The sequence below is a fragment of the Artemia franciscana genome, unplaced genomic scaffold (genome assembly GCF_032884065.1).
Source record: "Artemia franciscana unplaced genomic scaffold, ASM3288406v1 Scaffold_1064, whole genome shotgun sequence".
Taxonomy (NCBI): Eukaryota; Metazoa; Arthropoda; class Branchiopoda; order Anostraca; family Artemiidae; genus Artemia; species Artemia franciscana.
Window position 1 is genome coordinate 151864 of NW_027062732.1, and position 15459 is coordinate 167322.

The 15459-nt window shown below is 34.0% G+C and overlaps 1 long non-coding RNA gene across 1 annotated transcript; it reads right to left on the bottom strand.

The window, feature by feature from the left end:
- Window positions 1–3288: 3288 nt before the first annotated feature.
- Window positions 3289–14724, bottom strand: LOC136042306 (uncharacterized). The gene is made up of 2 exons (XR_010621246.1): window positions 14268–14724; window positions 3289–3623 (listed from the first exon to the last, which is right to left on the bottom strand). It is a non-coding gene; the product is annotated as an uncharacterized LOC136042306 (long non-coding RNA).
- Between the last annotated feature and the right edge of the window lie 735 nt (window positions 14725–15459).

A 15459-nucleotide genomic window follows, 5' to 3' on the forward strand; every position in this document is an offset into this window, starting at 1 on the left:
GTTTAACGTAAAAAAAGAATGGTAAATCTCTGAAATTTTTATAGTTTTTTATATTAAAAAAATTGTCAGGTTTTCTCGACCAAGTTAAACATTAGATAAAAAAATTAATATATAAATTTTATGTATTTATAATTATTTAAAACTATTTATAGATGGCACATATTTATCAGCTTCCTCTGGCTTTCTCTTTAGCTCAAACGTAGCTTATTCACTTCCAGACGTTCTAGGGATCAGACCTTTTTATCAAGATATTTGGGCTTCACACCGAATTAGTTTTTGAAAGCGATATGAAATTATCGGGGGATAATTATGATATATAGGGATAACTGAAAAGTCTGTACTTGTAATTCAGGAATTTGGGACTCCAAAAAACTATTCTAACATCTATTTGGTTTTTTAACTATCAACATTCTGTTTTTTTTTTCAAAAACGTGGGTTCTATTCATTCAGTCTATCTGTGACGGTCTTAAGTAAAACAAGTTGATTAATTTGTATTGGTCTATCCTTTAAGTGAACCTGTTTAGTGCTGTTTTCCCCCCTTGAAAAAAGTGTGGCTCGCCTTATGCCTCAGTTGTCCGTAATAAGACATGTCTCAACCAATTAAACCTTGCTAAACTGTATAATTCAACAGTACTTCGACATTTTCTGTCCCAGATGGGTAAATATACTCGATCTTTATCTCCCGAGTGGACTTAATCTGCATACAGAAATACATAAGTTTACGTTACAATAAGGAAAAGTTAAAATATTAGCAACCAAATATGATTTTTGAAAACCAACTAATAAAATTTGAAAACTAATTGATAAAGTTTTCTAGGAAAAATAGAATCAAGATCTTTATTCCAGTTATAGATATGGTCTAGAAATAGTAAGATTGGCGTATGACAAAAATACATAATTATACATACTTAATTATACATATACTTAATTATTATACTATACATATACTTAATTAATTAATTATACATATGTGCATACTGAATAGTATATCAGCGTCTGCGTATACAATTTAAGTATCTTTTACTTCCCCAAAAATTAAAAAGGAAGTAACATGTTTTGTTCTCTTTGACATCGTTGCCATGTTCCAAAATTAAGAGAGAGCAGCACGTTCTCGCGATTCAAACCCTTACTCTTTGGTTTTCTACAAAGTAAGAGCTTTTTTTATTTTGCCTGTGTTTTTCATCTTTATCTCCTCTCTATTCTGTTTTTGATACCATTAAAATATCAATTATTCAAGCTCTTACGCAGTCAGTTGAAAGGCGCCACCTTATGATAATGATTTTTTACTGCCTGTTCAGAAGGTTTGGGCAATTTTGTCCCTAACAAGACCCTACATTTTCGCAAACAAACCTTTGGTTTCATTTTAAGAATAAAAGTATTAATTTCATCGACACTCCGTAAAAAATCTCTCAGATACTAAAACAATAGTAAATATAGTGCCAAAAATTATTTGAGAGCCATGAAACAAGACAGTTACATCAGATTATTTAGTGTTCCATTTCCTCATGCTTCTAATTAGTTCTGTAGGAATTTTCTACATTTCAAGACTAGGAAATAGGCCTTTCTAATCATAATATCAAGCTTTTTGTCTAACTCAAGTGGTGTCCGAAATTAGCTTTAATGTCGCAAACAAACAGCCGGCCAAAGAGTGCTATGAGATAAAAACATAATTAGCGTGAGTATAGCAGTAAAAATAGGAACCCAAACAGCCTGCTGAGGGGAGGATACTAAGTTTTAGAACTGCCATTACACAAGCACCCAGTTCTTTGTTCAACAGCAGTAACCACTTTCCCTATTTTTTTATGACCTTAACGTTCGTTTTACTTAAAAAGTCCTGCGTTCACTACCATAAAGAATACTGGAATTAAAGAAGAAACAGAATTATAGAAGAAGCAAAATCAGGGAAAGCGCATTGCAGTGGTGGGTGGTGACGCAACCGAAGGAAATGGAGCTCAATATGAACTATTCGCTTTGTTTCAGGCACAACTTGATATAAGCGCAGGCAGTGTTCCTTTGTCGTTGTTAGCTGCCTTTCCTGAAGTTTCCAGCTTTCTTTCTGATATATTAGAAAGAGTTGAAACTTGGTTTCTAAATATATTTTCGGTTTTATTGCTGTTACTCGGGTTTGCGATATATAGTTCAAAGACTGAACTGATGGCCAAAAAATTGTATTTGATATAATTCCTCGCCACTTTGGTAGGAATGTCCCTAATACTTCTACCAAATTTCATTAAGACCTCATATAGTACTAACTTACGAATGAGCTACAGCTCATGAGTTGGATTTTATTTACATTTTCTCAACCAAAGTCCGTTTTGTAGTTGATAGTCATTCTATATGAATTGTAATTAAGTCACGCTTCTTTTAAAATATTTACCTAGTTGGCCACATCACACTTGGATATTTATTAGAAATTCCTGATGGGTCTTTATTAGATTATACGATTCTTACATGACAGAGCAGATTCTTACCTTCGTGAGGCATCTGCTCTAGGGTTGGTGAAATATTGTTTCGAGAAGACGATATTCACCTTCCCAACCTTGCTAGTATCTCTGCTTCAAGATTTCTATTTGAACAGACAGAATTGAACCATGGTAGATGAACTATTTGAGTCTCTCAGTATTCCTTCCATACACTTCTAAATGTGTTAGGAGGTTTATTTGCTCTATATACATTAATTTGGTCTTAGACCAGTTGAGGGTCAAGTTTTACCTTGCTCCTACATTAAAGCCCCATTGGTAACAAAGAGTAGATCTAACAGACCTCTTTCACCAAAATGGGTACCAAATGGCTTCACCGGCAGCAGTATTATGCTTAGAACATGGTCTGTGACGAAGTTGAAGAGTTTGGTTTCAGCAGTGCAGCCTTCCCAAACAACATTTCTAATTTGAAGAGGTGAGGAAGGCTGATCATTTACAATCATCACAATTTTGGCGTTGCTGTAGAGCTCATTCAACAAATTAGTAATTTTCATGAGCACACAGGTAGATTGTTTAATAAGCCACCGTGAATCTGTTGGCATATCGAAAATCAACGAAGCCTAAGTACAACATCATTTTATATATAAGGATTTTCTCAAATTGTATGCATTTGCTTGGTAGTAAACAAACAACGGGCCGATAGCCAGTTGAAAGAAAGCAAAAAACGAAAGAAGCTACGGAAATATTGCTATGGTAAATCTAGGAGTCTTCAGCGCTAAACATACAAAAAACTATTAAAAGAGAAAAGAGAAAACTAAAATAACCTGTAAAATCTAAAATAAATCTAAATCTAGAACAATAAAAAGACTTAAAAAAAAGGGATTTAATGAAAAAACATGATATAATATAGCAATATAATATAATAAATAAACAACTTATAATTAATATAGAATTAAAATAATAAAAATAATATTTTCCTATTGAGGCTTAATAAGTACCAATGGAGACTGGACTGCCTGAAAAAGTAAAAAAAAAACACAGGCAACTACACCGGAAAAGATCATAATGAAGAGATAGCCTAAATAAATTGGATGCATCAAAACTGAGACTACTATTTGAACAACGCCATTGAACTGAATTTCTTGCTATGAGCAATTTTACAGAAGGTGCACTTTCAACTTGCCTGGGCTTGCTTCTTCAAACCTAAAAAATACGAAAAAGCAATGTAAATAATAAAAACTAGTTCTTCTTCAAGAGGCATAATTACTGTTATGAGAAATCGGGTAGAGGACGTATTAATCTCATAATCATTGTCCACCTGAAACATTTCTGACAGATGATACAAACAGATTCAAAACAAAACTAGAAGAAACACCTTTTCACAGCAAATCATTTATAGTATTATGTGTCAGTGTTTGTTGTAGTTGCTATTTTTCATATATTTGTATATGTCTATTATGTTGTCACCATTGTCATAACTTCTTTTTATTATGTTTAGTGCGACAAGCTTGAAAACTTACCGTATTTGGTATTAATAAATAAATAAATAAAAATAATATTTGGAGTTTGGAAAGAGAAAGAGAGTATTTTATAAAAGAACTAGACAATTTTTAATGAAGGCAAAACAATTAGTTTTGCCTTCAATTAGTAAACAATTAGTTTAGCAAAACATGCCTCAATATTTTCATTTTATTTACGTGGAAAGACAATTTAAAGTATCAAATATCTAGATATATAGGAAAAATAATCCAGGTTTTTAACCTTAGAGAAACAGTCTATTTGTAAAAAAAAAATATTCAGGCTAAAATACTTCACGTTCTTTTTTCTTTCTAAAAACTGTAGAGACTGACTGTAGACTGAAAAACTGAGTAAACTCTCTTTTTTTCTAATTTATTCCTCTTTGAGGATCCTGAAATAATTGAAGATCTTTAAGTCTCTCCATCGTGTCTCTCAGGTCGACACACGTGTCGATCTGAGGTAAGTATGATCAACAAAACTAGAAGACTACACTACATCTGGTGCATACAAGGTTTTCATGAAACGGATGGTCGTACGAACTTTTAATGGGGATCCTTTTGAATGGAAGTTCTAGTGTCTTTTTTAAGGGTCAAAAGTAAATGGAGTGTAAACAGCCCTCCCCAACCCTATCATTCCCGACAAAACATCTGATCAAAACTTTAAAAGAGCTTTCTTGCTTTGCATTGTTGAAAGATTCAGTGCTTATTTGTTTGTGTATGTCAACCTCATCATAATCATCAGGGCAAGAGTAGTACTTTCGGGAATTTGTCAATTGTTCACATATATTATTGATGTTGCTGATAAAGGTATGTATGTTTTAACTTCACTTTACAAAAAGATGAAGGGCATTCAAATAAGCCTTCCAAAGAATACCCAGGGAAGTGTTTAAATGAACAAAAGAACGTTTTATATATATATATATATATATATATATATATATATATATATATATATATATATATATATATATATATATATATATATATATATATAGATTGTCAAAAGGACGTAACTAAGCAATAACTAAATATATTAATTTAAAACTTCAAGAAAATGATAAGGGCAATGATTAAAAAGACAAAATTTGCATGCAACCACTACAGCTACCACTACTACTACTACTATACTACTCAATTTACAATATTTAGAAGAAATTTGAACTAAATAGAAAAAATACTATGTGCATTTTGCATTTAGGTATTAAGTTGAAACTTTCAGTGAATACTCAAAGGGGAAGATCATCTGAAGAAAAGGCAATATGTTTATACTTATAATAATACAACTACTACTGCTAAATTTACTACTACTATTTCTACTTCTTCAACTACTAATTCCATTGCAACTACTGGTAAGGCTGACAGTATTACGACAAAAACATTCAAGAAGTATATGAATACTCAGGTTATCTAAAGGAAATATAAGCAATGTCAGTGTAATGGCTAATTGTATTAAGTTGAAACTTCCAGGACTTGATGAGAGGGTTTTTAGACTTAACCAACAAAAATCCGTTCAAATACTGCTGCTACTAGCATTACCATTATTAGCCTACTACTAGGAATCCTAATACTAATGGAGTTATAATGGGGTAAAACCTGTCAGGTGCTCATGACATATAGTCAGGTACAGGTCGACAACATGTATTCATGTATTCAAGATAACGAAATGCACCCAGGAACAGAGCATTGGCATATTTACGTTTGACTTTGAGTGATGATATAAAAGCTTGATGAAGCGCTATTTAGTGCTTGATTGAAGATATAAAAGCTTGATGAAGCGCTATTTAGTGTCAGAGTTCTAAATTGGACATTGCTTGACTAGTAACCAATAGTGAACCAAATAAACTATGTGTATTAGAAGGACTGTGGATTTGACTTATGATACATTCATGGGACAGATTGGCAATCTGATATTCTTTTTCTTATGCTTTTATGGGGCTATGACCATTCTTATAATACAAAAAGAGGTGCGACAATATATAGTTAGGAACAAGGCAACAACATTTAGTCAGGAACAAGTTGACGACATACAGTCAGGAACAAGGCAATGACATACAGTCAGGAACGGAGTGACAACTCTAAGTCAGGTGCAGTGAAACACAGTTCAGTCTGAATCAATGTGATGGCATTTTGTCAGGTACAGGGCGATGATATACAGGACATCTTCTATAGGGGGAGGTTAACATTGCATATATTTATGACAAAAAAGCAGTTATGATATTTTTGGAATAAGAAATAAAAATAGTATTTGTATGCTGGATTTGACTAAGTTTCATCCCGATCCCTCCACTCTAAGTGTTTTCCAAGATTTTAGGTTTCCCCCTCCCAATGGCACCAGATCCAGTCGGGATTTAAAATAACAGCTCTGCGACACGATATCCTTCCGAACATCAAATTTCACTAAGATCTGATCAATAGTTCGTAAGTTAAAAATACTTCTTTTTTTCTTTTTTTCCAAATTAATGGGTCCCCCACTCCCCCCCCCAGATGTTCAAATCGGGAAAACGACTATTTCTAACTTAATCTGGTCTGGTCCCTGATACGCCTGCCAAATTTCATCGTCCTAGCTTACCTGGAAGTGCCTAAAGTAGCAAAACCAGGACTGACAGAATTTGTGATTGCTATATGTCACTTGGTTAATACCAAGCGCCATGAAAACTAACATCACTTTTTTATATCTGCCATTATAGGCTTTATAAAGAAAGAAGAAGGTCGATGAGTCACATCACTGTTATTTTGAAATCCTGTCCCACCTAGTAGAAACTGACCAGAAGACAGTACTTGTACCAACATGCAGCTGCTATTCACAATCATTAATCCAGACAAAAATACACTATCCATCACATTTTTTCTTTAAAAAATTTTTTAAACCTGAGCAATTATCCTTTCTGCAGCCGTCTTAAGGATCTTCGGGAACTTAGGAATATCGCACCCCAGAAATTAATTATCAATAAAATATTATAAAAAAAAAACAATGGTACAAAGAAAAAGTGTCTTTTTATGAATATGTCTATAGCATTATTATTATAATATCTACATTTTTGTAAATATAAAAGTACCTTCAATAGGTTCCCCAACCTCATCATTTGAACCTTTTGGTCTGCCAAAATTTCTAGAACAGACTCATTTGAAAGTTTAACATGTTTACGATTGGCTAAAGGAGTCACAAGGCCATCCAAATTTCTGTGCTGAACGAGGAACATTCGCAACGATAACTATGATCCTAAATACGTTTCCCTTTAATCGTAAAATTGATTTTATTTTTCTAATATCTTCTTGTTTGTCTGTTGCCTGAAGCATAATGTGTAGCTCCCAATCACTGACGTTTACAATACATTCAGTCACGAGTGAATGATAAAATGACAAAATTATGATGACTCCGAGAAGAACCCATGATACATATTTTGGGTATATACGCCTGAAAGATGGAGCTCAGAATCTATTTACAGGTAAGTTAAATTTCCTTATTTTTCAAGATTACTTGAAAGATCTGTCGGTAGGGTTCATATTCAGAGTTAATGTGGATGGTATTGAATTTGACACTGGTAAAAAAAAAAGTCAGTTATGTTCCTTGTGCTAATGAGGGGTTGGGAAGAGACTGTTTGGAATCATTATGCTGAAGAATAGTGATATTTTTAAACAGACTGTTAAATAGTTAGATACTGTTAAATAAAACTATGAGAAAGCCATTTAGCCAAAAAGAAAATTAATATGCAAATTTCGTTTTAATTATTTATGTGCGGAGAGCCAAGATCAAAACATGAATGAATTAAAAAACGTCCAGAAATTAAATAAAAAAAACAGTTTTTTTTAATGAAAGTAAGGAGCGACATTAAAACTTAAAACGAACAGAAATTACTCCATATATGAAAGGGGCTTTTCTTCCTCAACGCCCCGCTCTTTACGCTAAAGTTTTTTCCTTTTTTAAAAAGTAGAGCTAAGAGAGAGTCGAACTTTAGCGTACAGAGGGAGGCGTTGAGGAAGAAAAGCCCCTTTCATATACGGAGTAATAATCAAACTGAGAAGAGCATGTCTTGGCCAATTTGGCCGAGAGGGCATTTATAACAAAGTTATATATTCAGATTTGTCCCTTTTAAATCATCATTGTTCAGTCCAATAAAACTTTAAGTGTCACCAGACCTGACGACCAATTAGCTTCTAAAAAATGCATTAAAAAATTAACCTAATTTTTTTTTTGAATTGCTATTAAATAATACAATTTTTATTCATTTAACATTTCACCATTCCAGGGAGATGTTTCGCTTATTTTAGTGGTTTCAGTTTGTTTTGTCTTTTATTATTCTTCCATTTTCACAATGAACGGCTGAGCGAAGGTCTCAAAAGGAGGGAAGAAAAAGTTTGTATTTCATTATCTCTTTTGCACCGGCAGGAAATATCTTCGTTTTTTCTTCTTCAGTCTTTGCACATCTTGTAAAACGTTTTTTCGTCTCGACATAGATTATGAGACGTTAAAAATACGTCAGATAGCACTAAATGGTGACTCAGAACACTTAATTACATAGGAAAGGTCCTATCATCTTGGAATAATCTAGAAGACACTAGAGGTATATCTGATATAAATAAATCAGAGCGAAAAACACTAAAAATATTAGAAAAGCTCTATCTTTTTGAAATACACTAGTAGATGCTAGAAGTACATCAAAAAGGCATAAATAAGAACCGAATACACTGAAAACATCTGAAAAGATCTAATCCTTTTGAAATAAGCTAGGAGATCCCAGAAAAAAATAGGATAGAACTATATCTGGGTGTTAGAAACTAAAAAACAGAACAGCTCGAAAAAATTTACAATACTTCTTAGGACAAAAAACAGAACTCCCACGGGTTGAATTAGGAGAAGATTAGAGTAAGTAGCTTGAAAAAGACTAACACGACTCGTAATCCAGAAAAAATCAACATAAAAGCCATTTGAAAAGACTGGAACAGCTCGTATGCTAAAGAAAGAATGCAAAAGGAGGTCAGGTGGGCTGAAAACAGAAACAGGATGATTGAGAAATAGGAGAAATGGGAAAGAATGAGATGAAACAGATGGGATATCACAGTGAAAGAAACTAAAAGATACCCAGGTGAGCCAAGAAGCTTTGCATAAAGACTGGAATAAGACTTGAGCTAAGGAATTGAAGTCAGACAGGTGAAAGGATGGTAAAAATTTCCCACAGTCAAGACAAACTTTGAAACACAATGTTAAATACATCAAAGCATTTTTTTCAAACACTTAAAAAGATGAAACTCAGCAAATCCAAAATTTCAAACAAAGCCAGACTGAACATATCATGTAACAAATTTTGATCAAGAAAGCTTCAAAATAAACAGAAAGCATGAGTTGAAGCATGAAAGAAAACAAACAATAATTTCACACTTAAGTTGCCCAACAAATTTTCAAACGAATATTTCGTTTGAAGCATGAAAGCATGTTGAAGCATGAACAGAAACAAACAATAATTTCACACTTAAGTTGCCCAACGAATTTTCAAACGAATATTTCGAACGAGCCACATTCTGAAAACTAAGAACACAATAACCAGTCAAGGAATGAAACATTAGGCTTTCTCCAAAATTGAAAAGTCAAAGCATGGAATATACCAAATCATAATTTCAAAGCCATTTTCAGAATTCTAAGAAATCTATTACAGTAGTTGCAAAAAGGCAAAAGGAAATATTCAAAACTATATTCTTCAAACAAGTCAAATTCAAAATTATAAGAAATCTACCACAGAAGCCAATGAACAGCCAACTTAGCATAACAAACCCTAAGTTTTTTATTTATAGTTTCTAAAAATTAAAAGAAAGCACGGACAAGTCAAAGTATGGAAACAAGAAAAAAAAACAATTGTACACAAAGTCATCATAAGAGTCCCCCAAAAATTCAAAGCCCTAAACATGGCCCAGGATAAATACAAATTAACCCACTTTCGGAATTCTAAGAAACATACTGCAGAAACGATCTAACCCGCAAAGTATATAAACCAGAGCGTATCTGAAATAAATTCACTTCCAGTATGCTAAAAAATAACACGGAAAACAAGGAATTGCTTAATAAATATTCAAGACCATGAGATTCAAAAACCAACCCACGGAACACAAAAAATCTGGTAAAAAAACAACAAAAAATAGCAAACTATATGTCCCCCGTTATAAGGTTCAAGCTACACATCTACAAAATACAATAAAGCCCAGTACCGATAACTCCAACGAGGAGACAACATTCTTTCACGCTCACCCCTCAATCTATGGAAATATAACCCTTCAGTGTCTGAAGATTTTTTAACTTTACGTTTTATTTTGGGTAGCATGGACTAGTTCTTTTGAATATCAAACAAACCTACAAGGAATACTGACTCCTTCTTTGACTATTTCACAAAAAGATTGTGTGAGGAAATTTGTAGTAAATTAGGTGGTATTCCATGAATAAAATTTGTGATTATGTCAGTCAATAGTAACCGAAATGAGACTCTACTGTTAGAGGAAGAGAACGAAATTTCTAAAACTTATAATAGTACCATTAGTACTATCACCTTACAAAGTGTATTATGTTGGCCAAAGAAGCTTCATTTAATATACTTCATAATAAGAGAAAGAAAGCAGTGCATACCACCCTGGAAATGATTTTTTCAATGCAAATCTACAACATCAAACATATACTCTCTTTTGTACTTTTGTCTTTCCACTATATTCAATTTCTTTTTTCTCTCATATGTTTGATTCAGCTAGTATAGACTAGTTGGTTTTCACAAACTGAGAAAGCCTTCCAAGGAAATACAAGACTAAAAAGTTTAACAGAAATTTGACAAGTCAAAAACACAGAGAAACAATAAAAACATCCCAAATCAAAGATCTCTAACAAAATATAACTATGAAAAGCAACGCATCATAGCAAAGAACAAGAGCTAAGAGCTCAGATGGCACTTGTGACGAGGCAAGAAGAGCTAAGAGCCAAGAGCTCATATGGTATGAGCTCCAACAAAATCCTAAGAATCAATAGATTGATTTAAAAGGAAAATCAGAGGCTTAACGCCGGTCAGGATTTAAAATAAGAGCTCTGAGTCACGATGTCCTTCTAAATATCAAAATTCATAAAGATCCGATAACCCACTCGTAAGATATAAAAACCTCATTTTTTTGAAAATTTTCCTCTCCCTTTTACCCCCAGATGGTCAAATCTGGAAAAAAAAACTTTATCAAGTCAATTTGTGCAGCTCCCTGACACGCCTACCAATTTTCATCGTCCTAGCACGTCCAAAAGCACCAAACTCGCCAAATCACTGAACCCCTCCCCCAACTCCCCCAAAGAGAGCAAGCCCAGTACGGTTACGTCAATCACATATCAAGGACATTTGCTTATTCTATCCACCGAGCTTCATCCCGATTCCTCCACTCCAAGTATTTTCCAAGATTTCCCCCTTCAACTCCCCCCAATGTCAGAAGATCTGGTCAGGATTTGAAATAAGAGCTCTGAGACATGAATTCCTTCTAAATATCAAATTTCATTAAGATCCGATCAGCTATTCGTTAGATAAAAAATACCCTAATTTTCAATTTTTCCAAGAATTCTGGTTTCCCCCTCCAGCTCCCCCCAATGTCACAGAATCTGGGTGGAATTCAAAATTAGAGCTTTAAAGCACAAGATCCTTCTAAATATCAAATTTCATTAAGATCTGGTCACCCTTTCGCAAGTTACAAATACCTAAATTTTCAAAATACCCCCCCCCCCCAACTCCACCAAAGAGAGCAGATACAGTCCGATTATGTCAGACACGTATCTTAGACAGGTTTTTATTCTTCCAATCCAGTTTCATCCTGATCTCTCCGCTTTAAGTATTTTCTAAGATTTCCGGTCCCCCCAACTGCCCCCCCCCCAATGACACTTGATCCGATAGAGATTTAAAATAAGAGAACTGAGTTACGTGGTCCTTCTATGAAGTTTCATGAAGATCCAATCACTCCTTCGTAACGTATTTTTTTCTAATTTTTCCAAATTAACGCCCCCCCCCCCATCAATAGAGTGGATCCGTTCCAAATATGTGAATCACGTATCTAAGTTATTTTTCCCACCAAGTTTTATCCCGATCCCTCCAATCTAAGCGTTTTCCATGATTTTAGGTTCCCCCACCCGAAAATCCCCTCAATGTCACCAGATCCGGTTGGGATTTAAAATAAGAGCTTTGAGACACGATATCCTTCTAAATATCAAAGTTCGTTGAGATCTGATCACCCGTTCGTAATTCAAAAATACCTCATTTTTTCTAATTTTTCAGAACTACCCCCCCCCCCCAACTACCCCAAAGAGGGCGGATCCGTTCCAGTTATGTCAATCATGTATCTAGAACTTGTGCTAATTTTTCCCACTAAGTTTCAGCCTGATCCCTCCACTCTTAGCGTTTTCCAAGATTTTAGGTCTCCTCCTTCCAACTCACCCCAATGTCACCAGATCCGGTCGGGATTTATAATAAGAGCTCTGAGACACGATATCTTTCCAAACATCACATTTCATTAAGATCTGATCAACTATTCGTAAGTTAAAAATATTTCAATTTTTCTATTTTTTCCGAATTAACGAGCCCCCCTCCCCCCCCCAGATTGTCAAATCAGAAAAACGACTATTTCTAATTTAATCTGGTCCGGTCTCTGATACGCCTACCAAATTTCATCATCCTAGCTTACCTGGAAGTGCCTAGAGTAGCAAAACCAGGACAGACCAACAGACCGACAGATTTTGCGATTGCTATGTCACTTGGTTAATACCAAGCGCCACAAAAACCAAATAACAAAACGAACACCCTAAATCATAAGCTCCAGACAAACAAAAAAACCTGGTAGACAAAAAAAACATTTAGTTTTCTGCCGTTTATTCGGATCAGTCGTCCAAGCTCTATAATTTAAGACTGGACAATTCCATCAATTCTCGAGTTTGGCCACACAAACTATAAGTTTTTATAATGGACAAGATAGGCTGATTCTTTTGGTATCCCCATAACTGATCTATAATAATTTTTGCAATAGAAGTATAAAAATGGTGTTTCTGGTTTATAAAATTGTTGACACTGGAAAATAATTCGAAGGATTTTTTTCAACCATAATTTTCCAATTGTCGATCCTTTTGTTATGTAAAACTTTCGATTTCATTATTTGAAGTAAATATATTGCAGAGACAAGTTGATTACTTTGTGTAATTTTACAAAGATATCTGACATATGACACAACTTGGATAGCCATGTCGCTTTGAAGAAAACTAGCAGTTTCACATTATCCTTTGTTAAAATATATTTCAATTTCGTCCTTTAATAACAATAATCATCTTAACCTTAGACCTCTTGAAAACAACTTTACTTTCACATGTAACAATAGAGTTGTGTAGTTGGAAGCCGTATCCCTACAGAGATTTGAAAATTAATGATTGTCAAGAACGTGGCTCTTAATAAAATTTATAACCTTAACAGCATCCTGAAGCAATTCATTCGATTCTGGAGCTAATTGTTTTTGCTTATCATTATGAGCGGCTATTATGATTAGCTGTAACCAAAATTTTTGACTGTTATTGCAATTACATCATCTGAGTATAATCAATAGTAATTTTTCCTTATTAAACCTTCAGTAATAAAAATTTGCAAACTTTACAATTTATGTCCTTCCCTCTAGTAAGGTCTTATATAGGAAGACAAAATAACAATTCCTCTTCCATGAATCTTTATAAGTTCAGCTGACAAAAATAAACATCTAGATTTTATAAAATCGCGTATTTAAATATTTAACTTTAAAATCTTTTGCGACCAAAAAATTTTGCCACGCGACCCAACTTGAGGTCGCAACCAATAGTTTAAGACGCAATGGTCTATCTTAAAACTATAACACCTTTTTCGGCGATTTTAGGGTCTTTCGTCCTTATTTAGTTATTTGTTATGCATAATTATTTCAGAAAGACTCTTTCACCTCAAAGGATAAAGAATTTCAATGAGTTTTTTTTTTCTTTTTTTTTAAGAACTTGAATACTTTAGCGTGAATAATTTTGGTTGTACATAATAAACATTTAAGAATTCCGGAAACTACTTAATTTTTTTAGTTGCTATGTAATCAAAAACGAAGAAAACAGAAGAAATAGTGAGTAAAAATTTCACACTGTTAGCAACAATCAGAGAAAATTGTCGTGACTTTCTCCAGCACCATCTACTAGTTCAACTTTAGCCTGAACTAAAAAAGGCTATACTACCAATACACTCCTCATTATATCTCTCTCCCTACTTCACTCCACTCTAATCTAAAAGAAAATGTTTGTAACTTTAATTAAAAAAATTGAATATTTAAAGGAAAAACTCACTTTGAAAAAAATATTGCAGTTCTAGTAAACTCGTGCTCTTATCAACGTAGACCAGATCCGTTCTTATTTTGTGAGAGATGATGCAAAACATCTTGCTGTTTTTAATGGCCTTTAACATTTCCTTGGCTATATCTTCCACTAAAACGTATCCCATATATCCATTATGGGGGGCGTTTTTTGGGGACAACGAATAATACCCTCAGGATGACCTAATATAAAATTATAATTTATGTATTAATACAAATGGCAAAATAGAAAAAAAACTACAGTGATATTAAAAAAAAGCAGTCGACAAAACAACAGGAGCTATGAGCTCATATGGCACTTGTGGCGAGCCAAGAAGAGCTAAGAGCCAAGAGCTTATATGGTATGAGCTCCAACAAAATTCTAAGAATCAATAGATTGATTTAAAAGGAAAATCAGAGGCTTAATGCCCGTCAGGATTTAAAATAAGAGCTCTGAGTCACGATATTCTTCTAAATATCAAAATTCATTAAAATCCGATTACCCACTCGTAAGTAATAAATACCTCATTTTTTCTAATTTTTCCTCTCCCTTTAGCCCCCCAGATGGTCGAATATGGGAAAACGACTTTATCAAGGCAATTTGTGCAGCTCCCTGTCACACCTACTAATTTTCATCGTCCTAGCACGTCCAGAAGCACCAAACTCACCAAATCACTGAACCCCTCCCACCAACTCCCCCAAAAAGAGCGAATCTAGAACGGTTACGTCAATCACGTATCAAGGAAATTTGCTTATTCTATCCACCAAGCTTCATCCAGATTCCTCCACTCAAGTGTTTTCCCAAATTTCCCCCTCCAGCTCCCCCCAATGTAAAAAGATCTCGTCAGGATTTGAAATAAGAGTTCTGATACATGAATTCCTTCTAAAAATAAAATTTCATTAAGATCCGATCACCTATTCGTAAGATAAAAATACCCCAATTTTCACGTTTTCCAAGAATTCCAGTTTCCCCTCCAACTCCCCCCAATGTCACAGGATCTTGTCAGAATTTAAAATTAAAGCTTTGAAGCACAAGATATTTCTATATATCAAATTTCATTAAGATCTGATCACCCTTTCGTAAGTTACAAATACCTCATTTTTCCAAATTCCCCCCCCCCACTCCCCCAGAGAGCAGATCCGGTCCAGTTATGTCTGTCACGTATCTTAGAAGGATTTTTATTCTT